At 35.8% G+C, this 15,912-nt stretch overlaps 1 protein-coding gene and 1 pseudogene across 1 annotated transcript in view; both read left to right on the top strand.

The window, feature by feature from the left end:
- The first annotated feature begins 1,673 nt into the window (after nt 1-1,673).
- LOC112413550 (arginine-fifty homeobox-like) lies at nt 1,674-2,536 on the top strand (annotated as a pseudogene).
- A 3,554-nt stretch (nt 2,537-6,090) lies between these two features.
- CTNNA3 (catenin alpha 3) overlaps nt 6,091-15,912 on the top strand; it is a 1,528,699-nt gene continuing 1,518,877 nt past the window's right edge. Inside the window, exon 1 of the mRNA XM_024765510.1 lies at nt 6,091-6,136. The gene's annotated coding sequence lies outside the window, so the exon portion shown is untranslated. The remainder of the gene's footprint in view (nt 6,137-15,912) is intronic.

The following is a 15,912-nucleotide window of genomic DNA, read 5'->3' on the forward strand; positions in this document are numbered from 1 at the left end:
GGATTCTGAATTTCTAGGTCCCCATTGTTTTTCTAAGCCACAAATAGAATGGAGTCTAATAAGGCCTTTAGATATAGGTTCTTAAGGCACCTGGAAAACCCAAAAACCATTAAATGGGACGCAGTTCAGGAGTGCCTGTGTCAGGGAACCAAACTCTGAGTTGGAAAGTAAAGTGGAATTAAGTGGTTAACTGAAAACAGAAAAAAAATATTAGTTATCTGTATATTCTAAAATGTGTGGGTGATAGGTAAGAAGGATAAGCAAATTACTTGCAAAACATACTTTTCTGTTTCCTCCTGGATGCTTATCTTAATAAGTTAATTTGAGAAATAATTTTAAGTATCGCTTTTGTATTATAGAGAATACATCAGTTTAGAAAATTGAAGTTACAAAATTTTATGAAAGAATCAATAATAGTTGAGATGTTATACTTTATTTCCAAATGTAAAATATAAGTTTTAATGGCTACCATCAGTTACTATATGAGGAAAGAAACTGCCATATTCAGGTATTAAAAATAATTTTATAGAGTAAAGAACCCCAAACTTGCTTTCATTATAAGGAATAGAATTCTCTTTTAAAGAAGCTATAATTTCCTATTTTGAATCACAACTGAGGAAGAGAATGATTATTTCTTTTCTCTTTGGAAAATTTAATACTTTTGTATAAAGGATATGTCATTAGTGGCAAGCCTAGGAACATGAGAAGAGAGATCACTCTGAGCCTTTAGATCTGTTTTATTTTTGCCATAGTTAACAGTAGACTTAATGTTTGTGATAATAGCTTTAGAGAAGTGTGGAAACTTTTAATCTTTGGTCAAGATAAATTTGTGGTAGTTAATGATGTTAGCTAATTAGATAGTAAGATCTTTATTTTTAGAGTAAATCAGGCAAATCAATGTTCATGCTTTTCCAAACTGAAGTGGGTGTTAAGTTGTAAAATAAAGAATTTGCAGCTTGTATGAGGACTTTGTTAGTCATAACATTTCATGCTCATGAGAAATAATGCAGTGATAACAGGAAACATATCTTCTAATATTACCTTATAGCTCCTAATATATAATCGACAGCCAATATTTTTTTTTTTTTCTTCTTCTTTTTTTTTTTTTTTTTTTTTTTTTAAATATTAAACAGGGCAATTAGAAAATATTAAACAGTTTACAAATGTCATATGTAAACTTTGAAGATAAATTAATTATTTTGTTTAATAGGGCAGTTTTATTTTTTGGAATTTGTTTTTGGATTTTCTAATGGGGCTTAGAATCTTTATGTAGAGTTTTTGTTGTTTGCTTTTTTGTCCCAGAAGATCTAGGGTTGTGCAAAGTCATTGTGATGATTGAACCCAATTCTGATGCATGTGATTGAGTTGATAGAGGAAGAAATAATGGTAGACTTTGTCACAGATGAGAAATATTAAACACTAATGTGGGCTCTATAAGTCAAATTTATATGGGCAAATAAAATGGGATATTTCTAAACACATTTAATAGGGAAAGTTGAAATGGTGTGCCCCAGTTCCTAGTTCAAGTATAGAAAGAAATGTCATTGGACTCAATACTGTGGCCTTTCAGAATCAGATGATACCCTCTGCTGGCTAAATGTGGGATTGCGTTTAAAAATGAATGGCTGGAAAGGAACTGCATTTCCAGAGAGACACATCAAGAGGGCTTGAAAATGGGCACTCCAAAGGAATTCATGACAGACCTTCCTTGCCATATGTCAGCACCCCTGATGAACAAAATAGTCCAAGAGAATCCCCAACCAGACCCTTTTGTCTACATGGATGATTCCAGCATGAACTTCGAGGTTGATTCACAGATACCATCTGGTCCCACAAAATGGAAGAAGCCTCACGAATGCACCTTGTTCACACACACACAGCATGAAGAGTTGAAGGTTCTGTTTAGCTGTAACATGTTTCCAGATAAAAACCTCCAGAGAGAACTTGCTTTAAAACTCAGCCTACCAGAATGAACAGTAAAGATTTGGTTCAGGAATTGGCGGTTCAAAAAGAGGAAGCAGCAACAGCGACAAGAGCAGCAGTCGGTCCTTCCAGCCAAGAATGTGCCCACAGCATCAACCAGTCCTCATTCTTTTCTCCCTGCAGTTTCAGATTCTTATAGCTCCCACTCACCTCAGCCCTTAGACCCTTTCCATTGGGCAGGGGACTCTATCATCACTGAGATTGCTACAAGTGATGTCCAAATGCAAGATCCTCAATTGGAGAGGCTAGTGGCCTCAGTTCCTGCTTTGTACTCTGATGCCTATGACATAGCACAAATCACGGAACTGTACAGTTTTCCTGACGAGGATGAGATAGCCAGCTCTTCTTTCCACTCTCTGTATTAGTATCTCTCACTGACAAGGCCCAGTTAGAATAGAGTTCCTCTCTTAGCATCTTTGCTGATCCAGCTGTAGGTTTATCTCCTGGGCAAACCTGCTTCAGTATGACAAACTGGAGCTTTGCAGCCTACAGTCTGAGAGACAGCCTGGAATTCCAGAACCCCTCCAGTATGGTACACTTTGGATGTCTCTGATCAAAGTACTGATAAATATCAGACAGTAGAGAAAAAGGATCTTCTTGCATCTTGTACATGCTCTTGCCTTTGTCTGCTTTTAACCCAAATATCTGGCTCAGTGTTGCTTTGATTTCCATGGAAATGTTGTAAAAACTAGGAGTTTCCTGCAAGTATAGCTCAGTACTACACAATCATCCCCACAACTCTCCCTGGAGAGGCCTTCCTAGTCCCTTCGATGGCCAATGAGACTCCAAAATTCCCTCTTCCCAAAACTATCTTTGACTTTTTAAAAGGTCAGTAGCCTTTAGGCGTCATCCCCTTTTAATGGCAGCAGGTTTATAAACTTACATTTCCAACAAACTTGACAGTTAAGCTAATTTTCCAGCTATATGATTAATGAACAAAATTAATGGCACTTCTCAAAACCAATAATAAAGAAACACATAATAAAATAAGTACCTCTCAATGAAAAATATAAAGTATCTAGGAATTAACTAAGAAAATTAAGGCCTCTGTACTGAAAAGTTTAAAACTTAATAATGGACATTGGAAATGTTTTCAATAAAAGATATTTGAAGCCATAAAATAATCAATTTAACAGGGTTAAAGTCATATGAAGCATGTTCTCCAAACACAATGGAATGAAAATAGAAATCAATAGTAGAATAAAGTTCAGGACATTCACAAATATATGGATATTAAAAAGCACACTCCTAAATAACCAATAGATGAAGAAATCAGAAGGAAAATTAGGAAATATGCAAAGATGAGTGAAAACAAAAACAATATTACTAAAACTTATGGGATGAGGCTAAATCAGTGCTTGCAAAGAAATCTATAGCTGCAAAAGCCTGTATTTAAAGAATAAGATCTCAAATCAACCTTTTTTTAAATAGGAGGGAAGCTGGCATAGTTATATTAATATCTATCCAATTAAACTTTAAGGCAAAACATTTTGTTGGAAGTAAAAGTATATTAGACAAGGGTAAAGGGAGCAATTAACCTGAAAGATACAATAATTCATTGTATACATTTAACATATTCCCAAAATATATGAAGTAAAAATTAACAAAACTCTTGGGGAAACGTAACAAATACATAGTCATAATAGATTATTTTATCCATAGGTCAAATGAATAAAAATTTTGTATGGGTAGAGATTTTAACTGTACAGTTAATAGGCTTGATTTAATGAAAGTATATAGATTTCTGCATTCAACTGGTAGAGAACACACATTCTTTTCAAGTGCATAATGACTACATATTAGACCATGAAGCAAATCTTAACAAACTCAATAACATACAAACAGCATTCTTTGATCATAAGGCAATTTAATTAGAAGAAACTCCAACCTCTCCCTCAATTTAGAAAGTAAAAAGAACATTTCTAAGCAATTAATCAAGATGGGAGAAATTATGTGAATAATCTGGTAGCATACATTATATAATAACAATAACTGGATCAGCATTCACTGGGGGAAAGTATTAGAGATAGTGGCAGTAGCAGGTTTGAATGTCCTGTTACCCATCACATTCTGGGTCATCACAGAGGGATCTTGCAGGGCAAGACTGCAGACCTAGGGTAGAGACATTGGCCCTTAGGTTGTGAGGTTTTTTGCTTATTGGTTTGTTTTAAAAATTACTTTTGATTTTTTTAATAGTCTTATTTTTTAGAGCAGTTTTCATTTCACAGCAAAATGAGCAGAAGGTACAGAGATTTCCCATATAGCCCCTGCTCCCACATACACACAGCATCCCCCACTATCAACAACCCACACCAGAGTGGTCCATTTGTTATAACAGATGAACCTACACTGATACATCTTTATCCCCTGAAGTCCATAGTTTACATTAGAGTTTGCTCTCAGTGTTGTACATTATATGAATTTTGACAAATACGTAATTGTCATGTATTCACCATTGTAGTATCATATAGGAGAGTTTCACTGCCCTAAAAATCCTCTGTGCTCCACCTATTCATCCCTCCCTCTCCCCTAATCTCTGGCAACCACTGATCCTTGTCTCCATAGTTTTGCTTTCAACTCAATAACTTTTCACCCTAAGAAACTAGAAAAAGAAGAGCAAAATAAATCCAAAGCAAGGAGAAGTAAGGAAGTAAAGGCTAAAGTGGAAATAAATGAAATAGACAATAGAAAAGCAATAGAGCAAACCAATGAAATCCGAGCAAGCTAGATTGAGAAGAAGAAGAAGAAGAAAAAGAGGGAGAAGAAGAGGAAGAAGATGAAGAAGAAGGGGAGGAGAACGGGAAGGGGGAGGGGGGAGAGGAGGGGGAAGAGGAAGAAGAATCGAATTACTAGAATCAGAAATGGGATGTAGTTACCAACCTTACAGAAATAAAAAGCATTATAAATAAATATGAATATTATGAAAAAATGAATGGCTTTTTTTTGTTTTAAAAAAGGGCTGATGGGGCTTCCCTGGTGACGCAGTGGTTGAGAGTCTGCCTGCTAATGCAGGGGACACGGGTTCGAGCCCGTGGTCTGGGAGGATCCCACATGCCGTGGAGCAACCGGGCCCGTGAGCCACAACTGGGCCCGTGAGCCTGCGCATCTGGAGCCTGTGCTCCGCAGCAAGAGAGGCCACGATAGTGAGAGGCCCGCACACCACGATGAAGAGTGGCCTCCGCTTGCCGCAACTGGAGAAAGCCCTCGCACAGAAGCGAAGACCCAACACAGCCAAAAAAAAAAAAAAAATTACAGCAAATCAATAACAGAATTCCATGTAGATATTAAAAAAAAAATAGGGCTGATTGTTGTATAAAAGGATTGAACAGTGCAGAGTATTGTAAGATAATATAGGAAAAATTATAAATGTGAAGAATGAAGCCAATGTATCACTTAAATAAATATTTTCCAAGCGAAACTAATATGGAAATACCCATAATTGAAATTTTCTAACCCAATGATCTAATTTTAAACAATGGAAGTAGGTCACAGGGAAGAAACACAGCAGGGGCAAAATATATAGATCTCCTGCCCCATCTTCAATAAGATATTTGAATAATCCAAGCTATTTAAATTACTTTTATTAGTTAAATTACTGTTGTAAGAGTGATTGGCAAATATCTAGAGGTGAGATAAGAACTGCTTTTCTCTGGCTACCCTGACGTAATTTCTGTTAAAAATAATTGGAATAGTCTTAAGTAATTTAGAAGTTTGATAGGTACAGGGAAGTATCATTTAGCATGTTTGTTTTAAACTTTTTCTTTCTATATTTTAAATTCTTAAAGTCTGTTTGGAATTTACAGTGTTTGGGGCACATAATGACATGAAAGTTATGTTTAAAAGCTTGAATTGGACAATATGTTATTATTTCATTGAAAACTTGAAAAATATAATTTCAATCTGATTCTACTGTTTAATGTTGCCTTTCACTGGTATGTTGCTTTAAGAGCACCCATCCCCCTTTCTTGTTTGAGCCACTGTGTCCTGTCAGTCATCCTGAAGTACACTAGGGTGCTTGTCAGGCTGTTTGCTTACAAATGCATCATAAGCCAAATTGTGAGCCATAATAGTGGCACTGAATTTCTAAACACAAGAACTTGCTTAGACAGTTGGTTTAGTATCTGTATATGGCCAATACTCTGTCCTGCAGTAGGTGAGTGAAGTGTCAAACTTTTTAAAATCAAACTTTGCTATAAGGCAAATCCTAATTATAGATTATGTGTTACTTGGCTAGATAACTTTGGGGGAAATTAAAGGACATTATTTCTATAAAATGGGATGAATAGAAACTACTATGTTGTGCATTTATTACTTTTATAACTAATTTTCCTTTTAACAACACTAAACTCTAAATTACTTTATGAAAGTTCCAATTTTATATATACTTTTCCAAGTAGATTAGCAGGCATTTCATTTTTAAATAAAAATGTGATTCTCTTACATACTTTTTCTTTCACATCAATTGAGGCAGACTCAGTTGAGCAGAGGCTCAGTTCTGGTATTTGAAGTATTTATTAGTGGCTTTAAAAATAGCACTGAAACGAATTCTTGTGTGCCAATGCCCAAGCTATAGTAGTTTTATATCAAAGCACTTAAAAATTCCTTCTCTGTAGCTGAGCTATTACTATTTGAGTAACTGTATACAAGACACTGGAAGCTTTACATTCTTTAGACACAAAAGTTATGCAGCAAGCAGGTTCTTTGTGCAAACAATTTAATTTCTATTATGGGCCTCTAAACTTAAATTGTGCATGGATACTTTTCCTCTATTTTTCTGTATGCAGCTTTAATATTTTTAAAAAGAGAATTAATAAAACCAAAAAATAGGAACTTGTGATTTTGATACTTGTATGTTTAATATGGTAGAGAATAGTTAAGAGGCTGCAAGTAGTTAAAGTTTTAAGGCTTTATCTAGGGTAAATGAGAAGAGATTGCTTTTGCAGATATATGGAATGATTATTTATTCCTTACCTTGTTCTAGAAAGGATTTAAGGTGACTTACAAGGCTATGTGAAATTCAAAAAAGGATAAAAGTGGAGTGAAAGTAGAAAGAAAAATACGTATGAGATATAAAACAGAGCCAGGAATAAGGCTGAGCTGCAGCAGTTCTTGACTATGGTTTTATGACACTGGTGTATGATGGATTGATGGGAGAGAAAATATAGGGTTATATATAGAAATCTTGTGGGGGAATTTCATGCAAACTAGCTATCTCCCTTACCAAGGGTGGCAGTCCAGAGTGGGAGAAGTATGTTGGACAGTGAATATTAAATATACTTTAAATGTCACTCGTGTTTTAGTGGGAAAAAAAGTGGAGAACTGCTGCCCTTTTAACCCACATGCTGATTTATATAGGCATAAGTGTGGCTTTAGGTTTTCTAGGAGCAGAATAAAATTTGGTCTGTTACTAAATTCAGAAGAATGATTAAAGAGGCATAGTTTTTTGGAAACAAGAAGTTATTTAAATAAGGTCATATATCTACACATTAGAACAGACATGATCAAGCTCATGTTTAGAATATATCTGGCAATTTTGTATGAATCTATGAATCTAGTCCTGGTATTTTAAATTTTTTCTGAATAGGTTATTTGCTACTTTCCTTCCTTTCACTCAATTTGGTTATAAATTTAATTTGAATTTCAACTTCTGTTCGATCACAATTAACTGGATCAATCTAACTTGGAAAAAAGTTGTTGGGTAGGAGGAAGGAATTCAGAGGCAGGACTTCTTAATGTACTTTGATCTTCAAATACTCAAAAACCAACTACTGTGTTGAAGACGCTGGACTCGGTGTTGCACACCCTGCTAAACCTGGCTTGTATAAGTGAACGAAGTTATAAACTCACTGGTTTCACCCAACAGTATTGAAAAGGGACGAAAGTGTAGCAGTTAAAGTTTTGCTAAGGATCTTCAGTGATATTTTCAGATGTTAAATTAACATGATGTTAAATTAACATGATGAGTCAGGGCCAGTCATTTGGCTCCGATTTTTTAAATATTCCGTTGTTAAGAATAAAATCAATAAGAAATGATTATCTTTTAAAAAAAGCACTACAAAAACAAAGCAAGTACTCAAAGCTTTTATTTTTGTAGTTTTGTAAACACATATGCAGGTTGACTTAGAGTTCTTGCCAGAAAAAATTATCAATCGGATAGATAACACATCAGCTGCATGGGATGAGATTGTGGATAACTTGGACACACATATCTGAAACCTGGGAAGCAGATATTCTTAAGAAGCTAAGTAGGATTTAGGCACCAAATAAACTGAGTGATGTACCAGAGTGGTCAAGGACGCTTAAGAAAAACAAATTAGCTTTCGAAAGCATTAGTTCAGAGATTCTAGTGAGAGATCCATTCAAAGAGCTTATAGAGCCAATGGATATCAGTAGAAATCTGTAATTATATAGTAAATGAAGTAATCGAGAAATATTTTTTGTGTCACTGGGGTAAGATATAAACAGAAAAGAGTTTTTAAAAGTCAGATTTATTAAGGAAAAATTTATATGCATTAAATTCACTCTTTATAAGTTTACAGTTTGATGAGTTCTGACAGTTATACACAATCATATATTCACCACCATAAACAAATAGAACATTTCTATTTGAGTCAATCCAAAGTTTCCTTGTGCCATCTGCAGTTATCTTCTCCCTTAACCCTCAGTCACTGACAACTACTGATCTGTTTCCTGTCCCTATATTTTTGCCCTTTCAAGAATGTCATATAAGTGGCATCATGCAGTGTGTAATTTTGTCTGACTCTATCAGTTAGCATAATGCTTTTGTGAGATATTCATGTTGATGCCTGTATCTATTCATTTTTTTCTTGCATAACATGTGACAGTATGATGGTATCGTAAATTGTTTATTTACCTGTTGATGGAAATTTGAGTTGTTTTCAGTTTCTGACTCTTGTGAATAAGGCCCCCATAAACATTTGCGTATAGGTCTCTAGGTGGACATATACTTTCATTTCTCTTGGGTAAATGTCTAAGGAGTGGAATTGCTAGGTCATAGGGTGGGTGCATGTTTAACTTTATAAGAAATTTCCGAGCTGTTTTATAAAGTGGCTGTACCAGTTTTCATTTTCACTAGCAAATGTGTGAGATATCCATTTGCTTCTCGTCTTTGCTAGCTCTAGTATTGGCAGTCTTTTTAATTTTAGCCATTACAGTAGGTGTGTAGCAGTATATATTATGACCTTAATTTGTGTTTCTCTAGTGACTTAGGATGTGCATTTTTCATGTGCTTATATGTCATCTTCTTGGTGAAGTGTCTTTTCAAATATTTTGCCCATTTAAAAAACTGAATTTTTTAAAAAAGATTTTGATTTTTAAATATTATTTATATTTTCTGTTCTTTTTCATATATGGGTTTTAAAAATGCTTCATCCCATCCTTCAGCTGTGGTTTGACATTTCATTTTCTTACCTTTTTTTTTTTTTTTTTTTTTTTGCGGTACGCGGGCCTCTCACTGTTGTGGCCTCTCCCGTTGCGGAGCACAGGCTCCGGATGCGCAGGCTCAGCGGCCATGGCTCACGGGCCCAGCCGCTCCGTGGCATGTGGGATCCTCCCAGACCGGGGCACGAACCCGTGTCCCCCGCATCGGCAGATGGACTCTCAACCACTGCGCCACCAGGGAAGCCCTCTTTTCTTTTTTTTTAAAATATTTATTTGGCTGCATGGAGTCTTAGTTGAGGGATCTTCGTTGTGGCATGTGGGACCTTTCGTTGCAGAGTGCGGGCTCTTCCATGCAGCGCATGGGCTCCTCTGTAGTTGTGGCACGCGGGCTCAGTTGACCTGCGGCGTGAGGGATCTTAGTTCCCCAACCAGGGATCAGACCCGCATCCCCTGCATTGGAAGGTTGATTCTTAACCACTGGACCACCAGGGAAGTCCCTGGCATTTCATTTTCTTAACATTGTCTTTCAGAGAGCAGCAATGTTAAATTTTGTTGAAGCCGTTTATTGATTTTTTTTTTCTTTTATGATCATGCTTTGGATGTATCTGAGAAACCTTTGCCTAACCCAAGGTAACAAAACTTTTCTCCTATGTTTTCACTGAGAAATTTAATAGCTTTAGATCTTATCTTTAGCTCTATGATCCATTTCAAGTAAATGTTTGTATATGGTGTGAGGAAAGGGTCAAGGTTCCTGTTTTAAGAGTGGCTGTTCGATGATTTCAGCACCATTTGTTGAAAAGACTACCTTTTTTCCATTGAGTTACCTTGACACCTTTATTGAAAATCAATTGTCCATTTAATATTATGTCTAATACAGGAGTCTGGGTTATCTCACTTTTGGTAATGTTAAAATTGATCACTGCATGCATGATTGATCTCTGTAAGCCTGATTCTCATAGTTCCCTATTAATCAGTCAGTTAATGATTTTAGCCTTCATATTGGTAATTATTGTATAACCTATTATTTTTTAAGGGGCTGTAAATGGTGACTTTATCATTCTATAATTCCTTATTAGTTTTATCAGTTGGGATCATGCTATAAAGAACTCTTCCCTTACTATTTCATTAGTCAAAAGTATAGTTCATACCAGAAAATCAGGAAAATACTTGATTATTTCCCATTGTTTATCAATTTTCAGAAAAAGAGGATGGTGTTCTAGCAAGTTTGGAAGGTGACCAATGAGTTTTTTTTTTTTTGAATTTTTATATGTGAGACATATTTCAGAATACTGTAATTTTTTATTCTTTTGATGCTCAAATTTTCCCATTTTTGGCCATTGAGAACCCCTTTAAATTGTTTACTAAGCATTTTGACAAAACCCAAGTGAGCCTTGATTTCTAGCACAAGAAGATGTTCTAGGCTCATTTTGTACATTTCCTGCACTAGATCTTCAGTCAGCCTTTCCACCGAGGAGCCTGTCTTTTTAGTGGAAAATAGTATTTAGGGAACATAATCTGTGCACCAGGTTGCCATTGTTGCCCAATTAAAAAATTTTTTTTGTGAACATAGCTAGGAAATAGATTGTTTTTTAGGAAGGGAAAAATATATAATCAGATCATACTGATATTTCCAACTCAAAATAAGATTATAGGGCTTAATTTAAAAATTTTGATTTTATATTTGTATATTTTTTCTTATTTATTTATATCAAAGTATAGTTGACTTACAGTATTATATTAGTTTCAGGTGTACAACATAGTGATTCAAAAAATTTTTTTAAATATTTATTTATTTATTTGGCTGTGCCAAGTCTTTGTTGCCGCACACAGGATCTTCATTGTGGCATACAGGGTCTTTAGTTGCAACATGCAGGATCTTTAGTTGCGGCGTGCAAACTCTTAGTTGTGGCACGAGGGATCTAGTTCCCTGACTAGGGATCAAACCCAGGCCCCCTGTATTGGGAGCATGGAGTGTTAGCCACTGGACCACCAGGGAAGTCCCTCAGATTTTTTATAGATTATACTCCATTTTTAGTTATTATGAAATATTGGCTGTATTCCCTGTGCTGTACAATATATCTTGTAGCCCATTTATTTTATACCTAGTAGTTTGTAGCTCTTAATTTCCCATCCCTATCTTGCCCATCCCCTGTTCCTACTGGTAACCACTAGTTTGTTCTCTGTATCTGTGGGTCTCTTTCTTTTTTGTTATAGTCACCAATTTGTTTTAAATTTTTTGATTCCACATGTAAATGATAACATACAATATTTGTCCTTCTCTGTCTGACTTATTTCACTAAGCATAGTGCCCTCTAAGTCCATCCATGTTGTTGCAAATGGCAAAATTTCATTCTTTTTTTATGGCTGAGTAGTATTCCATTGTATTTATATACCACATCTTCTTTATCCATTCATCTGTTGATGGACACCTAGGTTGCTTCCATACCTTGCAATTGTAAATCTGCTATGAACTTTGGGGTACATGTATCCTTTCGGATTAGTGTTTTCTTTTTCTTTGGATATATACCCAGGAGTGGAATTGCTGGATCATACGGTAGTTTTATTTTTAGTGTTTTGAGGAAACTCCATACTGTTTCCCACAGTGGCTGTACCAGTTTACATTCCCATTAACAGTGTACAAAGGTTCCCTTTCTCTACATCCTCGCCAGCATTTGTTATTTATGTTCTTTTTGATGGTAGCCATTCTGACAGGTGTTGGGTGATATCTCACTGTAGTCTTAATTTGCATTTCTCTGGTGATTAGTGATGTTGAGCATCTTTCATGTGCTTGTTGGCCATCTGTATCTCCTTTTCTCTTATGCTGGAAATCTTATTTCCTAATAGCATGAATATAATTATTTATTTGCTTTAGCCTAATGTGTTTATACACATGTATGTATACATATATAATAAGAATATATATATCACACATATATAATAAGAATACTAAGTGTAGTTTAAAATTACTTTGACATTCTTTTTGTCCTGGAGGATATCCCTCTAGGATTAGAGTAAAAATACTGTTTGTTTGTTTTTTAACTTAAAAAAAAACTTTAAAAAACTTTATTTTTTATTGAAGTATAGTTGTGTACAATATTATATGTTTCAGGTGGTTCATAATTTTTGTAATTCACAGTTTTTAAAGGTTATACTCCATTTATAGTTATAAAATATTGCTTTTATTCCCTGTGTTGTACAATATATCCTTAAAGCTTATTTTAAAAATATTGTGTTTTGAAGTTCCTTGAAATTATTTCTGAGTGTTTATGAAACTAATGTGAAATATAGTTAAGGTTTATTTTTTTTGTTTACTTCTGATTTTTCAGGATTGATTTATGAGTTAATTGCTTTTTACTTACGTAAAACATTTACGTGGCTCCAACGTCAAAACTCTAAAACTAGGTATATTCAGAGAAGTCTAGCATTCATCTCTGTCTCCTCTGCTCTGTTCTTTCCCTCGTCCTGAGGACAACAATTTTAATTTGTTTTCGGTTTATCCTTCAGGTTTTTTTTTTTTTTTTTCCGGTTGTTATTCTTGTTGTTTTACTCAGCCATAAAAAGAAACGAAATTGAGTTATTTGTAGTGAGGTTGATGGACCTAGAGTCTGTCATACAGAGTGAAGTAAGTCAGAAAGAGAAAAACAAACACCGTATGCTAACGCATATATATATGGAATCTAAAAAAAAAAAAAAGGTACTGATGAACCTAGTTGCAGGGCAGGAATAAATATGCAGACATAGAGAATGGACTTGAGGACATGGCGGGGGGAGGGGGAAGATGGGGTGAAGTGAGAGTAGCATCTACATATATACTACCAAATGTAAAATAGATAGCTAGTGGGAAGCAGCAGCAGGGAGATCAGCTCGGTGCTTTGCGATGACCTAGAGGGGTGGGATAGGGAGGGTGGGAGGGAGGGGATATGGGGATATATGTATACATATGGCTGATTCACTTTGTTGTACAACAGAAACTAACACAGTATTATGAAGCAATTATACTCCAATAAAGAAGTATTTAAAAAAAAAAGAAAGTATAAGCAAGAATGCAAGCCTTTTTGCAGTCACAGCTTTCATATGTAAAGGTAGTATAACTCCTCTGTTTCCTTCATTAATCCTTATTCACATACACTTTTTGGTTCCTCTCCTTTCTTCTCTTTCTCTCCCCCTCTCTCTCTTTTTTTTTGTCACTTTTTATGTAGTGTTCCCATTACTGATAGTTGTGTACCACCAGACATTTACTGAACAGTGTAGGGAGGATCAGGCTTGGGCGGGAGTGAGTTGAGGTTGTTGGCAATTTTTACTTTCTTACCAAAGTTGTTATTTTTTTGCTCCTAGGAACATTTTCCTTTCATTGTTTGGTGCTCCAAAATTCAGTGTGCTTCATGGTAAAGTCCTTTAAGCCACAGACTATTAGCACTGTGAGCTGATGATTTAACATCCCTTCTTTCCTTGACTCTACTTGACCTCTAGCAGTTCCCCTGGCTACGTGGGCTTAGTCACAGACAGAAATGGCATGTCATCGTGCTAATCCTGACTTCTCACTTTTGTGATTCTACAGTCTCAAACTGGGTCTTTCAAATAGGGATATCCCCTTTGATTACTGTACCTATCCATGCCCTGCATCTTAATTCTCTAATCAAAGGACGCTTGGACAGGAATTTCAGGGTCGTGGCACTTTTAGAGAAAATTACTTCCTGTTGAGGTGTGTATAGATTTTCACTTTCCTTTTTAAAAAATTTAGTCAAGATTTCATTTTATTTCTTTATTCGTAATTTGGGGTAATGCCAAGTTTCCTTGAAGATGGAGGAAATTTTGATTTTGAGTTTTTCTGTATTCCATTAGTTTTGATGGAAGGAAGTGACATAAACATGCATTTATTCTACCATATATTATAATAAATCCTAGGAGATGGTAGGATGATGATGGTGATTCTCTTAGAGTTCTGTATAGTGTACAGAGTAAAGCATTGCTTACTTCAATCATGAGTGTGTATGTGCTTGTGTGTGTGTGTATGTGTGTATGTGTGTTTATTAAGATGTAAAGAGGGTTGCTTGAGTTGAGGTTGAAAAGATGAGGAAGTATTTGTTGAGTGGCTATTGGGGAGAAGTACTCCAGGCAGAGGGAACAGAGTGAATAAAAGTTTAGGGGAATGAAAGAGTATGGTCCATTTAGAGAACTTCAAATTCTTTAGCATGAATTGAGTACAGGGAGGAGGTGTGTCAAAGACAAAGAAGAAGCTGGAGAGATAGGGCAAATTGTCTCGAGTCATTCAGTGGAGCCTGAACTTTATTGTGTCCAGATGAAGAATCATTGAGGGTTTTAAGCAGGGAGTTGGTGTAACATTATCTTATTTTATATTAGAGACATCACTCTGGGAATAGTTTGGAGGGTGAATTGGAGGTTGTGAAAAACTAGAAGGGAGACCAGTTAGGGTATCATTGCAAAGTTTAAGTAAGTCTAACCAGGGTTGAACTGAGGAGGTACCAATGTGAATGGAGAGGAAATGGCCAATATAAGAAGAGTTAAGGAAGTAGAAGCTGTGTGACTTTTCCACTAATCTGATATGAAGAGAGAGGCAGAATGAAAGAAAATATTCTGGGATGACATTCAAGTTATGGGTTGGGTGTGGGTGCCCACTGTGTGGTGATGTCATTAATCTAGATCAGAACTGAAGATGGCGGTAACAGGTTTTGAGGAAGAGATCATGGAGTTCAGTTTTGAGGTGCCTGTGAGATGGCCCAGTGGGAAGTGGATCTGGGGACTCTGAAGCTCAGGTGAGAGGTCTGGACTGTTGAATCAGAGGCTGTAAGTTGAACTGAAACTCTAGGATGAGATTGTTCTGAAAGAACTATATAGTGTGGAGCAGAGACTAGCATGTAAGGGATGGATCCTGGGGTTTAGACCCCTAGTTAACAGGCGTTAGTAGATAAGGAGGAGCTAGTAAAAGATACTGGGAAAGAATGGCAGAAGGGTAGAAAGTGGTATTTTGAAGCCAGAGGAGAAAGTCTTTTGTTTACTATAGAAAGAATACTTAGCATGTGGGATGAGAAATGGTTAAATAGGGTTAATAGGTATATAGCTAGAGTTCCTGGAGAAACTTTTAAAAACTAGTGGTAAAATAGTGAACTTGGATGGTTAGATTGAAGATTCTGGCAGATTTAAAACCTCTCTTCAGAGAATATGGAAGAATGGAAAACCAGGAGTCAGAGAAGCAGCTGAAGTTCTCAAAACAGTTATATACTATCGGTTTCCCCCAGTATATTAATAGATTTGTAGAAAAATGAATGTAGTGTTTTCAGAGACTTTGGTTTTATTTTCGCTATTATGATAAGCAGGCTCTTATTTATTTCTAAGTAATCAGAGAACAAAGAAGAAATGGGAATTTTTTTGCTTCACATTGAGGTTGACAAGAATTCTACTTCTTTCACTATTTTCTGTTTTGTTCTCTGCTTTTTAAAAAGACCAGACCTTAGGAGAATTCACATATATTTGAGCTGTCTTATAATATTATGGAGTGGAACTGACCCA

Source organism: Neophocaena asiaeorientalis, unplaced genomic scaffold (genome assembly GCF_003031525.2).
Source record: "Neophocaena asiaeorientalis asiaeorientalis breed wild unplaced genomic scaffold, Neophocaena_asiaeorientalis_V1.1 scaffold31, whole genome shotgun sequence".
Taxonomy (NCBI): domain Eukaryota; kingdom Metazoa; phylum Chordata; class Mammalia; order Artiodactyla; family Phocoenidae; genus Neophocaena; species Neophocaena asiaeorientalis.